This window comes from Miscanthus floridulus, chromosome 7, assembly GCF_019320115.1.
Source record: "Miscanthus floridulus cultivar M001 chromosome 7, ASM1932011v1, whole genome shotgun sequence".
NCBI lineage: Eukaryota > Viridiplantae > Streptophyta > Magnoliopsida > Poales > Poaceae > Miscanthus > Miscanthus floridulus.
In genome coordinates, this window is record NC_089586.1 from 55,771,045 (window position 1) to 55,786,094 (window position 15,050).

The 15,050-nt window shown below is 43.9% G+C and overlaps 1 pseudogene; it reads right to left on the minus strand.

Moving 5' to 3' along the window:
* Positions 1–1,873: 1,873 nt before the first annotated feature.
* LOC136465542 (uncharacterized) lies at positions 1,874–12,495 on the minus strand (annotated as a pseudogene).
* Positions 12,496–15,050: the final 2,555 nt, after the last annotated feature.

The following is a 15,050-nucleotide window of genomic DNA, read 5'->3' on the forward strand; positions in this document are numbered from 1 at the left end:
AGTGATGTTGCCCGGGCGTGATTTCGTCGTAGGGTCCAGTTTTGCCAGTCGACGAGTCTAGACAGGGTATGAACGGAAGACGGGCGTTGCCCCGTCGGTTCGGACAATCTTGTGGTCCCCGAGAAGGATGTGGCCACCGCGGGCCATTCCTCGGGTGAGATCGCCATGAGCCATTGCCGTTCGGTTTTTGGGGTGGAAGGCCTAGCCATGGTTAGTGGTGAGAGGGGGCCCTGGCCCCCTATGTAGGTGAACTCTGGGATGCAGCCCCCGCAGGCAGTTTTGAGAGTGCGCTCGCCATAGGTCGCAAGACCCAGGTTCTCGAGGTGGGGGTCTAGGCCATGGCCAAGGGTGGATGCGGGTGTCGGCCCTTTGGTGTGGTTAACTGCGTGGTTGCCTAGAAGGATGTGTCCGGTCGTGTCCATTCCTCGGGTGAGTTTGTCATGAGCCGTGGTCCTTCGGTTTCTCATACGGGGAAGTTGGCTACGGCTTGCGACGAGCGAGGGTACTAGCCCCTCTGGGTAGGTGAACTCCGGGATGCAGCCCCCGAGGGCAGTTCTAGGAGTGTGTCTTCCGCGGGCAACGGAACTCAGATTTCCAAGGTGGAGGTCTGGATTGTGGCTGGTGGCGGATGCGGGAGCTGGCCCGTTGACGTCGATGAACCTGTAGTTTTCACGGTGGATGTGACCGCCGCAGAACATTCCACTAGTGAGTCCACCGACGGTGCAAGGAGCCATCGCTTTCTTCTCAATAGTCGAGAGTGTGCGACTGTCCCATACCTGGCGCGCCAACTATCGGTGTTTCGTAAACCGTACTAGTAAATTTATCTGATTGTCGCGCCGCTATAGGAAGACGATGGTAGCATCCAATAGACACGAGGATTTATACTGGTTCAGGCCGGAGCTCTACGTCCAGTCTCAGAGAAGATCGAGTGCGTGTTCCTTGCTTGAATGCTCTGAAGTTCTTACAATGGGGGTGCAAGAATGGTGAAGGATGTGGTAGAACCTATGCTAGACGACGGGCAGCTCAAAGAGAAGCTCCAGGAGCCCTACTGCTATGGATGAAATGGTAGAGGATGAAGAATGTCCCCATCTCCGAGATGGAAGCCTTGGCTGCCCTTATATAAAGTTAAAACAAGCCCTGACTGCCCTTATATAAAGTTAAAAAAATAAACCTCACAAAAATCCCACAAACGAGCCGCTAAAACGATGAGAGGAGAACCTGAAAACGTAGAAACATGTATGAATCAGTCACTACCACTAGTGTATAGAGTAGAGAACATGAACCAAATGTAAAGCGTGCGGATCAGAACATCCAAAAATAGGTTTCACTTACCTTCATAAAGTCGTTGAAGACAAGAATGTAGACCAAAAAGAAGAAGTGATGGAGCTCAAACAGGAGAACCTTGCTTACAAAAACGAGAAGAGAAGAATGGCGACCAAAGAGGAGAAGCTAGCTTACGAAAAGAATGATAGTAGCAGTGGCAGCAGAGGGGAGGTGTGCAGGGGGCGTGGAGAGCAGAATGGGTGTGTAAAGCGAGAAGGGTCGACCGGGCGCAGGTGATGGGACGGCGGGGAGGAAATGGGGCCGGGTGGTATGGCGAATTTAAAATTCTGTGTAGATTGTTATTAATGTTAGTCGATTACAAATTAAAATGGTTACTGGGAGATGATACAATGAACTAAACTAGCAAGTTCAAAATAACTTTGTGACAAAAATGAAATTAATAAGGGATAAAAAAAAGACACGATGGAACAACAACGAATAATGAAAATATGAAAATTCGTTAATAGTGTCTGACGTTACAATATCAGATTGATATTTGAGGCCAATAATGTCTAGAGCAAATAATACTACTGGATGAAATTTAATTTGACTACAAAATGAAAAACTGCCCGTTCTTCTGGTAAATAATAAAAGAAGATTCCAAGGCTTCAACAGCTTGGACCATGGCATGATTACTTTTGGCGGAAAGTGATAAGAGGATTTCATCAATATTGAGCTGCAAAATGAATAAAATTAATTAATGGTAAAAATTATAGGCACACATTCAGACTGGGTCGTAAAATATTTAAAAAACAATTTCTATGTAGAATGGTACTTACTCCGTTGTGAACTTTAAGTAGGTTAAGGATATCCATTTCTATGGATCCTTCTGGGACATGATCAACACTAGGAAACAACATTGTGAATTCGTTATCGGCGCTGAGCGATGGGTAGCATGAATTGTTGTGAGAGGACGGACTACCCTGTTCAGATGTTCCTTCTAAGTCAAAATCAATGTTGTGAAGACCTAGATTCAAGTCATGGCACGTGTCTTTGACACAGTGAATAACTATACCACCGAACTGGGAGACAAAATTCTGGTACATATGTAAAATGAGAAATGTTAGATAAAAGGAAATATTAAATATGAAGAAATAGAAATGAAACTTAATTTTGTGAAGTATTGTGTGAGTTAAAAAAAATAGAATGTTTAGTTCATTACTAGGTTTACACCATCGACAAGTGATAGGTTTTCTTCAGTTGATGGTCTATTCTTTGCAATATTCCTTAGCACTTTGCCACTACATATGGCGTACCTGGAATAAAAGTATATAAAATTTAATACTAAGAAACAATTGAATAAAAAAATGGCAACAAAAAACTGATATAATAAGTTCCATGAAGAGGATAATTACGGTGCTACATTGTTGTCCTTCGCAATCTTGTGCCTAAAATCCAATAGCATTTGGTACAACAAGATTTCTTCCTGCAAGTCAAAGAAATCGAATTAAGAGAAAATTTAGACGTGTACTGATAATATGCATTAACTGTAGTCATTTACATTAAATGAAAACACACATACATCGCATAGACAATTTTGATCATCCATGTAATCCTCATCGCTACAACTAGACTCAACAGTGTCGCTACACATTTCTGCAGACAACTTTAAGAATAGGGGTTGCGGACAAATATGGTAGGATTCAATATAATTCTTTCCTTTGTCAGATGTGCTGAAATGATACAATGTTAGATAAATATGAAACATATAGAACTCATCAGTATGGGAGGGGGGGGGGGGGGGGGGGGGTGATTTAGAGTAAGTTGTCGCACCTGATAAATGTAAAACAACCATTGACATGCTCTTGAAGGAAACCTTTGCAAAAAAACTAAACGAAAAAATGTGTAATTGTGAGACTCAATGTAATGCAATGGGATGATGAATAAAATACAATGATAATAATTACCATGGGTCAGCAAAATAGCGCCAAAAGCTTTCCACCAATTTTCATCATGTTGTTAACCTTGGCTGTGGAATTCAGAGTTGTGCATGTTATTATTAATAATCTTCTTAGCCTATATATTGGAACAAAAATAATGTGGAAACTTCAAAAAATTAAGGACAACTAAAAAAATAGCGAAGAAGTGTGTTGTCATGGTTAGAAGAATTACACGAGATCCCCTAAGAACATGGATTGGAAAGTTAAGGCCCCATCTTCCACCACATTGGTTGACACAACCAGTCAAGAGGAACACCTCTGCTGAAAGGTCCTTCTCCTTGCAAAGAGTAGATGTGCAATTGTCGCAGTTCCCTAATATAGCATGAATGTTTTGAAAAGTAGAAGTGCAACATAAGTGTTTCGAAAAAGGAAAAGATGTGCAACGTGAATATTTTATAGAGGAAAAGATGGAAAACATGATGCGGGAGTATGCAGATGGATAAGATCAAGCTTAAAAAAATAAAAAAAAATAGATGCTTGGGGAAACAATTTTACTAACCGCAATTTTCAGGGCTCGCCTCGCCGAAGTAGTTAAGAAGGTGTTGGCGTCGACAAGTGCCAAGGAGGCAATACCTTTGCCCGGCAATGAAAGCACTCGTGACGATCGATTTTTTCTCATCCTAAATATTAAATATATTAGCATGAGTAGCTGCGCGGACATGGATGAGACATTTCAAAAAAAAAAATTAACTCACACTCTGCACGACAGAACAGTAAAAATCACCCCCGGAGAAATCACTTCGACTATAATAAAGCCAACATATTGAAGGCAAGCCATCACGTCCGCATCTACCACTCTCTTGGTAGTACGACTCAAGGCTTTTCGGAGCCCCGTAGTGTTAGGAATTTAGACAATTTTATTATCAATTTAATTCAAAAAAATAATATCGGTAGGTTTGTGGCGATATATATGTGCATGTGTATATTTCTTATAAACACTACAGCATGCAGAGATGACATACTCGTGAATACAGTAAAAACACAAAGTACAGAAATCACAGAGATTAGACTGTACCCAGCTAATGGTCCCATGCCGAGGGCATCGGAAGCTCTATTCGCACTAGTTGATATAGTGCGTTGCTCGAAGTCGCGGACCACAGTCGATGCAGAAAGATGTTCGTAGTGTAGTCCCACGAACGGTTCACCAGGAAGAAGACGCCTTGACGTTCCGCAGGTAACCACCGAGAAGAAGATGTATGTGGACGAGCAGTCGCGGATCACTCTCCAAAAACCTAATCGCCGCGCACCCCGTGCAAGGTTCTCTCGCAGACGAGGGTTCCGGAGGCACGGTTCCGGAGGCACCTGCTCTCCCGCTACTCCGTGCGCATAGAGAAACGAGACGGGGAAGACTGAAGGCTACGGAGATGTGGAGTTTCTCGGGAACGGTTGCGGAAGAAGACAAGATCTGAACTGACGGAGGACACTGATATATGGCTGCGATCGGGGAAGAAGACGAAGGCAGCGGAGAATCCCAAGAGACGGGAAGCGGAAGGGACGGTAACTGACGCAGTCTATTCGCCTCCACCATCAAAGAGTGAAACTCCCGTGATAATGTGGATTTAAGTGGCAAAAGACTCGCTACGCCCGCTCGCTCGCCGCCTACCTGCCTGCCTGCCTGCCAGCCACGCCACGGCCTCGGCCCGGCCCAGCCGCCGGCGGCGGCGGCGCGCGCGTGCGTGTGGCACGCCTTTATCCTTTTCTCAGCTTCTCAATTTAGATGAATAAATTTCAACCATATAAGCTGAGTCAGTGTTCAGTCAAAATCCTGTATGGTATTAAACCATGCAACCCTTAATGTTACATATCATAGAGTTTTATTTGATTTATTAAATATTATATGGGCCAAGCCCATATTGGCCATGTTCGGCTTACCCCATATTCAGCTTGTTCGGCTTATTTTTCAGTCGGAACAATATTTTTTTTTCACAATAATTCAGCCGGAACAGTATTTTTAGCCAGTTTCAGCCAAGTTTCAGACTAGCGAACGAAGCCATTATATCCAACAATCCTCACCAAACTCTAGGGTTTGTAACAAAGTAGTCTTAGAACCACATTTCTTTTATATACCAGTGTTTCGATGAAGACTGTTAGGTTGAACATCCATCTAGAACAATAGTTTCACTCAGTCACAACTGAACAATGGACTAAGCCTTGAATTGACAGTTTTGTGTGAGGTGAATGTCACTAAAGTCCTTAGCTGATACTGGGCAGCAAAAGGCATCCTCTCTATTTGAAGCATATAAGTCATACTTCAGTGCCTTTCATGAGTATTTAGAGATCACCCAAATCTCATAGACTGTGACCAACAGTCTGACTCATATAGGTGTGTTCCTCAAAAGATGTTATGTAGGACAACATCTTTGCTTTGACAAGCCACTTAGAACACATTAAGACAAAAGCTAGCCTGTCTTACAGAAAGAAAAGATATGCATCAGAAATGAGTCTTACTAAGGATCTTTCCTCATAATTTACTACTAGCTTATTTCACCATCCTACTTCACGGGATCTCCGATCACATAGAACATGTTACCACTATAGTAAATTTCAAGCGGGTCTTAAACCCATCTCTCTCTCTCTATGCACTTTCTATCACGTTGCGTGACAAACCCTTAGTGAACTGATCTGCCAGATTGCTAGACGTGTGAACATAGTCCAACGCTGTTACTCCGGAGTTTCTCAATTTTCTGACAGATTTTAGTCGTCTCTTAACATGCCTTGTGGACTTTATGTTGTCCTTAGAACTGTTAACCTTTGTAATCACAGTCTGGTTATCATAGTTCATAGAAATAGTCGGTATGGGTTTTTCAACAACCGGTAAATCCATAAGGAGATCACGAAGCTACTCAGCCTCAGATCCAGCAGTGTCTAGTGCTGTGAGTTCTGCTTCTATTGTAGACTTCGTTAAGATAGTCTACTTGCAAGACTTCCAGGAGACAGCACCACCTCCAAACGAAAACACATATCCACTTGTGGCATAAAGCTCATCAGCATTAGAAATACAGTTGGCATCACAATGGCCTTCCAGCACTTTCGGATGTCTGGTATAACAAATACCATAGCCCATGGTCCCTTTTAGGTAGCGCCTTACTCTCTCAAGAGCACGCCAGTGATCATCTTCCAGGTTTGGAACCGGCTCAGCTTGCACACAATAAATGAGATGTCAGGCCTTGTTGCACTAGCAAGATACATGAGCGAATCAATGATCTAGAAATATCTCAACTGATCCCTTGCTATTCTCCGATTTTCCTCAATAGCACGCTAGAGTCATAAGGTGTAGGAACAGGTGCACAGTCACTGAACCCAAGAGACGCAACATCTTTTCCACATAATGGGTTTGTAACAGAGTTACCCCACCATCACCTTCTCTTACAATCTTGATATTAAGAATAACATCAGCCTCTCCCAAATCTTTCATCTCAAAATTTTTAGATAGAAATTCCTTCACCTCCTCGATCACTTTGAGGCTGGACCCAAAGATTAGTATGTCATCAACATATAAGCACAAAATGACTCCTTCACCCCCACCATACCGATAGTACACATATTTGTCAGCTTCATTCACAACAAAGTCAGCAGATGTTAAAGTTCTGTCGAACTTCTCTTGCCAATGCTTAGGAGCTTGTTTTAGGCCGTATAATGACTTTAATAATTTACACACCTTGTCTTCTTAACCATTTGCTACAAACCCATCAGGTTGATCCATATAGATCTCCTCCTCTAACTCTTCATTTAGGAAAGCTGTCTTAACGTTCATTTGATAAACAATAAGATCATAAAAGGCTGCCAGGGAAAGCAAAACTTGAATTGTGGTCAATCGAGCAACCGGTGAATAAGTATCAAAGAAATCCTCACCTTCCTTTTGAGTATAACCCTTGGCTAAAAGCCTTGCCTTGTACCTCTCAATAGTACCATCAGGCCTGAGCTTTTTCTTGAACACCCATTTGCAATATATAGGCTTGCACCCATAGGGACGATCAACTATTTCTCAAGTTCCATTAGACATAATAGAATCCATCTCACTCCATACTGCTTCCTTCCATAAGTCAGCATCAGGAAAGGAATATGCCTCTTCAATGGTCGTTGGTGTGTCATCCACAAGGTACACAATATAGTCATCACCAAAAGACTTTATAGTCCTCTGTCTCTTGCTTTTTCTGGTGACTATAGTGTCATCCTCCTCAGGATTTTGCACATAGGGTTTCTCAATTTGTTCTATCGGAATAAAATTTTCATGCTCATGGAGAATTATAAATTTATGACCAGTTGTGCTAGGTGCATTTTTCATGGGAAACTCATTCTCAAAAAATATAGCGTATCTAGATTCCATGATTGTATCAACAGCCATCTCAGGAACACTCGAGTTTGTAATTAAAAATCTATAACCCACGCTGTGAATAGCATAACCAAGAAAGACACCATCAACAGTCTTTGGTCCAAGCTTACACTTTTTGTTTATTGGCACATTCACCTTTGCCAAACAACCCCAAGTTCGCAGGTAAGAGAGATTTAATCTCTTCTTCTCCCATTCCTCGAATGGTGTGATTTCTTTGTTCTTTGTGGGCACTCTATTCAGGACATGACATGCTGTCAATATAGCCTCACCCCACCATTCCTTAGATAGTCCCGTAGTTTCCAACATGGCATTAACCAAATCAGTTAGAGTGTGATTCTTTCTCTCTACAATCCCATTGGACTGTGGTGAGTATGATGGTGTCCTCTCATGAATAATTCCATGCACCGCGCAAAACTCAGAAAATTTATTTAAGAAATATTCTCCCTCACGATCGGACCGTAAATGCTTGATTTTCTTCTCAAGTTGATTTTCTACCTCAGCTTTATAGACCTTAAAATAATGCAACGCTTCATCTTTTGTTTTTAATAAATACACGTAGCAAAATCTAGTGCAATCATCTATAAATGTCATGAAGTATCGTCTACCGCCTTTAGTCAATTCACCATTCATTTAGCATCAATCAGAATAAACGAGATCTAATGGTGTCAAGTTCCTCACCTCAGCAGCCTTGTGAGGCTTGCACGGTTGTTTTAATTGCACACACACCTGGCACTTAGAATCTTTGATCAAGTTAAATTTCAGGATTAAATTTAGATTTGCAAGCCACGTGAGATAGCCAAAATTAATGTGACAAAGTCATGAATGCCATATATTCGACTCATCCAAAATATTAACATTGTTCACCACTTTATTACACACATCATCAAGCAAAGATAAGTGGAACAAGCCTCCACAATCATAACCTTTTTCAACAAAAGTTCCATGTCTCGACACAATACATTTATTGGACTCAAGCATAATTTTAAAGCCATCGCGATACATCTGAGAAGCGCTAACAAGGTTCTTTTTGATGGAGGGGACATGCTGCATGTTCTTTAATAGCACCGTCTTTCCCGAAGTAAACTTCAGAATGACCGTACCAGCACCAAGAATACGCGCATGCGAACCATTTCCTATCAGCAAGGCTCCACTCCTACCGGCCTGATAGGAAATAAACAAAGAAACATCAGCACACACATGAATATTAGCACCACTGTCCATCCACCACTTAGGTGAAAGACAAACTAAAAGAACAAAAGGTAAAGAATTACTATACCCAGATGTTCCTCCTTCAGTCTCGCTAATTACCATGTTTGCTAATTTCTTTTCTTGTTTATATTTACGGTCTAGGCATGCACTTGCCCAATGCTCATCACTCCTGCAGACAAAGCAACCTCCACCTTTTTTGTTGTTTTTCTTCTTAAACTGTGCAGTCTGCTTAGGCTTTACATTGTTGTTCTCTTGCATGTTCTTCTTCTTTTTATTATGAGATGCAAATGAGTTTTTTTTTGCATCATATTGGCAGCGGAAGACTGAACTCATTTTCCACGATTGTCTTTTGCTCTCGCCCTTTCCTCAACATCAAGAGATCCAATAAACTCAGCCACGCTAAACTTTTGTCTCTTGTGTTTTAAAGAAGTAGCAAAATCCCTCCAAGAAGGTGGCAGCTTAGTGATTATACCGCTGGCCACAAACTTGTCGGGCAACAGATATGAAAAATGTTCTAGTTCCTTCGCTAGCGCCTGTATCTCATGAGCCTGTTCGACCACAGAACGGTTTTCAACCATTTTGTAGTCATACAGCTGCTTCATAAGGTACAGCTCACTGCCAGCATCAGAAACCCTAAACTTTGCCTTAAGAGCATCCCATAACTCTTTGTCTGATGTACAAGATATGTAGTTTTTCTCATACTTGGGATAAAGTGCACTAATCATGGCGCCTCGAAACAGGTTATCGGCAGCCAAGAACTTTCGCTCCTCCTCAGGAGTAAACTGTTTAGGCTTCCCCTGCGCGGCGTGGTAGCAATTTATCGCAGTCAACCACAATACCATCTTGGCACGCCATATCATGAAATTCTTGCCATCAAAATTATTTGGCTTCAAAGCAGTAGCAAAACCACTGATAGAAAATTGCCTAATATTATGTTTTTGGATTGTTAGGAATTTAGACAATTTCATTATCAGTTTAATCCAGAAAAATAACATCAGCAGGTTTGTGACGACATATATGTGCATGTGTATATTTCTTATAAACACTACAACATGCAGAGATGACATACTCGTGAATACAGTAAAAACACAAAGGACAGAAATCACAGAGATTAGACTATACCCAGCGGAGGGTCCCATGCCGAGGGCATCGGAGGCTCCATTCGCACTAGTCGATATAGTGCATTGCAGAGATGACATACTCGTGAATGCAGAAAGATGTTCGTAGTGCAGTCCCACGAACGGTTCACCAGGAAGAAGACGCCTTGACGTTCCATAGGCAACCACCGAGAAGAAGATGTATGTGGACGAGCAGTCACGGATCGCTCTCAAAAACCTAATCGTCGCGCACCTCGTGCAAGGTTCTCTCGCAGACGAGGGTTACGGAGGCACCTGCTCTCCCGCTACTCCGTGCGCGCAGAGGAACGAGACGGGGAAGACTCAAGGCTACGGATATGTGGAGTCTCTCGGGAACGGTTGCGGAAGAAGATAGGATCTGAACTGATGGAGGACACGGATATATGACTGCGATCGGGGAAGAAGACGAAGGCAACGGAGAATCCCAAGAGACGGAAAGCGGAAGGGATGGTAACTGACGCAGTCTATTCGCCTCCACCATCAAAGAGTGAAACTTCCGTGATAATGTGGATTTAAGTAGCAAAAGACTGGCCACGCCCGCCCGCTCGCCGCCTGCCTGCCTCGCCACGGCCCGCGCCCACGACCCGGCCGGCGGCGGCGGCGGCGGCGCGCTCGCGCGTGTGTGGCACGCCTTTATCCTTTTCTCAGCTTCTCAATTTAGATGAATAAATTTCAACCATATAAGCTGAGCCAGCGTTCAGTAAAAATCTTGTATAATATTAAAACATGCAACACTTAATGTTACGTACCATAGAGTTTTATTTAATTTATTAAATATTATATAGGCCAACCTCATATTATATCCAACCACACATAGTGTATGACGCAGCGAACGCCTGGTTTGTCTATACCCATGCCAAAGGCTATTGTTGCAACCATTACGAAAACCTCATCGAGAACAAAAGATCTGTAATAGAGATATATGTATTATATGTATGTTGCATGTACGAAATATAAAAAGGATAAATAAACAACAGGAAGAGTGTGAATAAGATTTCAAACACAACCTATGGGCCTCTTCTCTAACGCTGCTATCCAATTGTCCATGATAAATTGCGGAAGTAATGCCTTGGGACAACAAAGCATCGTGGACCTAATTTTTTTTGGAAAAGAATAAAATCTTAACGATGGACAAGATTATAAAAAGATGTAATAGTATTGTGTTCAGAGCACATGCCTGCTCGGTATCTTTAATTGTAGCACAGTATATAATAGTTGACTCGCGGGCTAATACCCGGCGAGGGACATCTCTAAACAAATCCACAATCGATGAAAGAGATCGTGACCCATTTTTTATTAACTTTACTCCGTAAAATATGTTGGGCCTATCAAATGATCCAATGAAAACAGAAAGGTCATTTAGAAGAAACGAGCTCTTAATGTCTTCACGCACCCTGTAACATTAAAAAAAACTTAAAAAGACAAATTGAGATAGTTAGAATAATGATATTGATGTGGATTTCGTGATGTGTTATGACCTCTGGGTAGCAGTGGCTGCAAGGGCTACAAATGGTATTCTAGGTAGGTTGCTTCGTAACCGGTTGAGAATTTTATAGTACATCCTTTAGTTAAATAAGATCGCAAAAAGAAATTTAGTAAAATAGAATAAAGTGCATGGGTTGAGCAAACAAAATGTTCCATTGTGTCGTTTTTTCATTTGTTAGGTAAAATAAATCACCTGAAGTCATGGCCCCACTCCGATATGCAATGTGCTGCCAATAGTGAAATACCAGAAGAAAGCATGTTCGCCCGTACACTAGTTTCACTAGTTTCAGATGAAAATAAAAGTTTGAATGTTATTTTTTAGCTCAAAAATATAAATATTATAGACATAATAATAACCAAATAAAATATGTGTCATCGTAGGATTCAATTATCACAGTGATTGTTTGAAAATAACACATATCATTTGTACCTTTCGTGAAGGATCACAGCCTTTTCTGGTGTCATGTACAAAACATCGTACAAACCCCTTTGAGCATATTTGATTACATTCGGATTCTTCTGTGTGCTTCCTAAATAGTCAGAACGCATGCCTTTCTATTGTAAACTCATCACCAGGTATGATTAGTTAAAATTTCCTGAAACGATTAATATAATGACCTATTGATAAAATATGACTAGATTGCATATACTTAAAATTGGGTTCACCTGGTCTTGCATCAGTGATAAAAGAGGGCTAATTACAACAGCTGTCTTCTTCGTCAAAAGTGGCGGTAGTTGGTAGCTGATAAAACAATTTTAAATATTGGGATTAAAAAAACCAAGAAATAATAATAATGGATGAACACCAGTAACAAGCAAAAAAAAAAATTGCTTATCTAACTAGTTACGCATTCCAAATTGACTCCCCCGCTCCTGTAGCCATTACCACTAAACAGTCTCGACCATTTAGTAGTTGATATACAACATCTCGTTGGTATGGCCGAAGGGAGGAAAAACCAAAATATTTCTGCGACGGTAATAAGATACAAATAAGAAATTTATGCTGTATGTTTCAAGAAATTGTAGTAATGAGGCGTGGCTTGTTGCTGACCTTAACAACAACTTCCATGGGAGATGATGCGTCGGTGCAGAAAGTGACCAACACGTAAATATTTATAGTTTTGCCGTACGTTGTGATCGGAGGTGGCCTAGCACTCAATGATACAGGGTTTATACTGGTTCAGGCAACGTGCCCTACGTCCAGTTTGAGTCGGTCGGTGACTTTATTTCTGAGCTCAGGTACTCGAAGTTTGCAGTGGGGTTACAAACGAGTAGGAGAAAGATGGGGTGTACGAGAGGTCCGGTCGGACTTCGGTCGGAAGGGCCGAGAGCGACAGGAGCTCCGCTACGAGCTAAGTATTCAAGCGTGTGCTTGAGGTCCGAACCTGGCGGTTCTGTGGTTGTGAGCTAGTGAACTTGGTTGATCTAATGAATCTAGGATGGCTTGGAGAGCCTGGATTGACCTTTTGGAACTGCCTGTGTTGGAGGGAGCGCGTCCCCTTTTATAGATGAAGGGGATGATTTTACAAGGGAGAGGGAGATGGTACGTATGCTATTGAACCTTGTTACCCATGTCGACGGGTACGAGATAATGGTAGGTGCCCACAACACTGTTGATGCTACTGTTGAGTGTCAGATGCATGTGGGAGGTGGTGTTGTCTTCTTCGGGTATGGCAGACGTCGGTACCTGCATATACTGTTGATGCCCAGAGGCATATGAGGAGTTTCACCCGGTACGGTAAATCCCGGCGTCCACAACACTATCGATGCCCAGAGGCATGTGGAGGGCCTTACAGTATGGGAGTTAACGGCGCCCATAATACTGTAGAGAAAAATGTCGACGTCTACAATACTGTTTGTGTTAGGGTGGTTGCAGAGTACTATTACTGCAGGTGATAGGGTACGGTCCCTGGTATCATGGTTCGACATGAGCGTCTTGCCTTGCTTTCTTCGTTCGTTCCCTAGTCCTTTTCGGACATGCGTCCCCGATCGGTTGGTCCCAATCGGCTCTGGTTGCACCAGTCGGAGAAGAGCAGTGAGCAGGGTCTTTGCATACCCCGGTCGGAGACACGGGGTCGGAGTCGCAGGTAGTGCTTTGCCAGGCTTTCCGGTCGAAGAGACCGTCCGGAGGCGGCTGGAGACCGAAGTGAGCGCTCCGATCGAAGAGGTGGGCCGAAGTCGACAAGCGGGCATTGTTCCTCCTCGGCTAGACCTTTCGGTCGGTGACTGGACCGCTCTTCTGGCCTGTTATTTTTAGACTCTTGTGCCGGCCCATGAGTTGCGCACTGTCTGCTTGGGCCGAGCCTTTGCGGAGAAGCCGGTCTGCGAGGGACCCCAAGTTTACGAACCCAACAGGAGCCCCCGAGCCCCCGGGCGATTCGGGCAGAATCATCTAGGGGATTTTTGTCTTGACGGCGGGTGCGCGCGAGCGCACCCGTGGGTGTAGCCCCCGAGCGGTTTGGGCAGAACTGTCTAGGGGGTTTTCCGTGTTGTCAGTGAGGGAGGTTTTATTTTTGTCAGCGGGTGTAGCCCCCGGACGATTCGGGTAGAACCGGCTGGGGGTTTTTTGTTAGCGGGTGTGTGCGTGTTTTAGTCAAGACAGAGTTGTTAACCAAGGCGTCGTTGCGTAGTCGAGGCAGTTAGTTGTTTTTAGGGATCGGGTGAGACAGAGCTCATGGATCCTGGCGTCGATGCACGCCGTGGGATCGGGCGAGGCAGTTAGTCCTTTAGGGGTCGGACGAGATAGAGCTCACAGATCCTGACATCGGTGCGCGCCATGGGATCAGGCGAGTCGGAGTCGTGGATCCTAGCCTCGGTGTGGCCCACGCAACTGAGGCAATTAGTTTAGTTAGTTTGGGATCGGGTGAGCCAGAGCTCGTAGATCCTGATGGGGCGAGTTCGGGGTCGCAGACCTGGGTGTTTTTGGAGCGTAGTAGGAGTGTAGCTGGATGGGGTGAGTTCAGGGTCGTAGACCCGGGTGTTTTGGAGCGCGGTCGGAGCGTAGCCAGATGCGGCGAGTTCGGGGTCGCAGACCCAGGCATTTTGTGTCTTGAGCCCCCGAGACCTATCGGGCCTTAGTAGGGGTAGGTGTGAGTTTGTGTACATTACCCCATCCTCGGTTTCTTACAACCAGAGGGGCTGAGTTTTGTCGCTTGTCCCGATCGCTCGGGCTCGAGTGACGCGCTTGGTGAGTTCGCTAACGGGTATGATCGAGTGGAATCCGGGTCCGTCATTCGTGACGAGGTCGGCATAGCCCTCTTGTGACATTCCACTGCTCCTTTACCTACAACCCGATAGATGCCTAGGTCATTCTAGAGACCGACCCGGGTGGCCTAACGGCCTCCCCTCGATGGAGATTCTATGGGCTTGGCAAGAGGTTCAGGATCGAACGAGAAGGTTGAGATGACCCTGTCTGCTAGACTGGGCGAGGGCCGCATGTGGCTCGTCTATGTTTTTCTCCTTTGGCTTTGTTGGTTGCTCATGTCGAATGAGGCAACCGTCGCTTCGTGACACAACACGGAGTGTTGTGATGCATTTCGCTGCACGTGCAATGCTAAGTTCCCGAGCCCTCGGGCGATTCAGGGCCCGAATTGTCCGAAAGGCACGGGCGTATGGAATGAATGC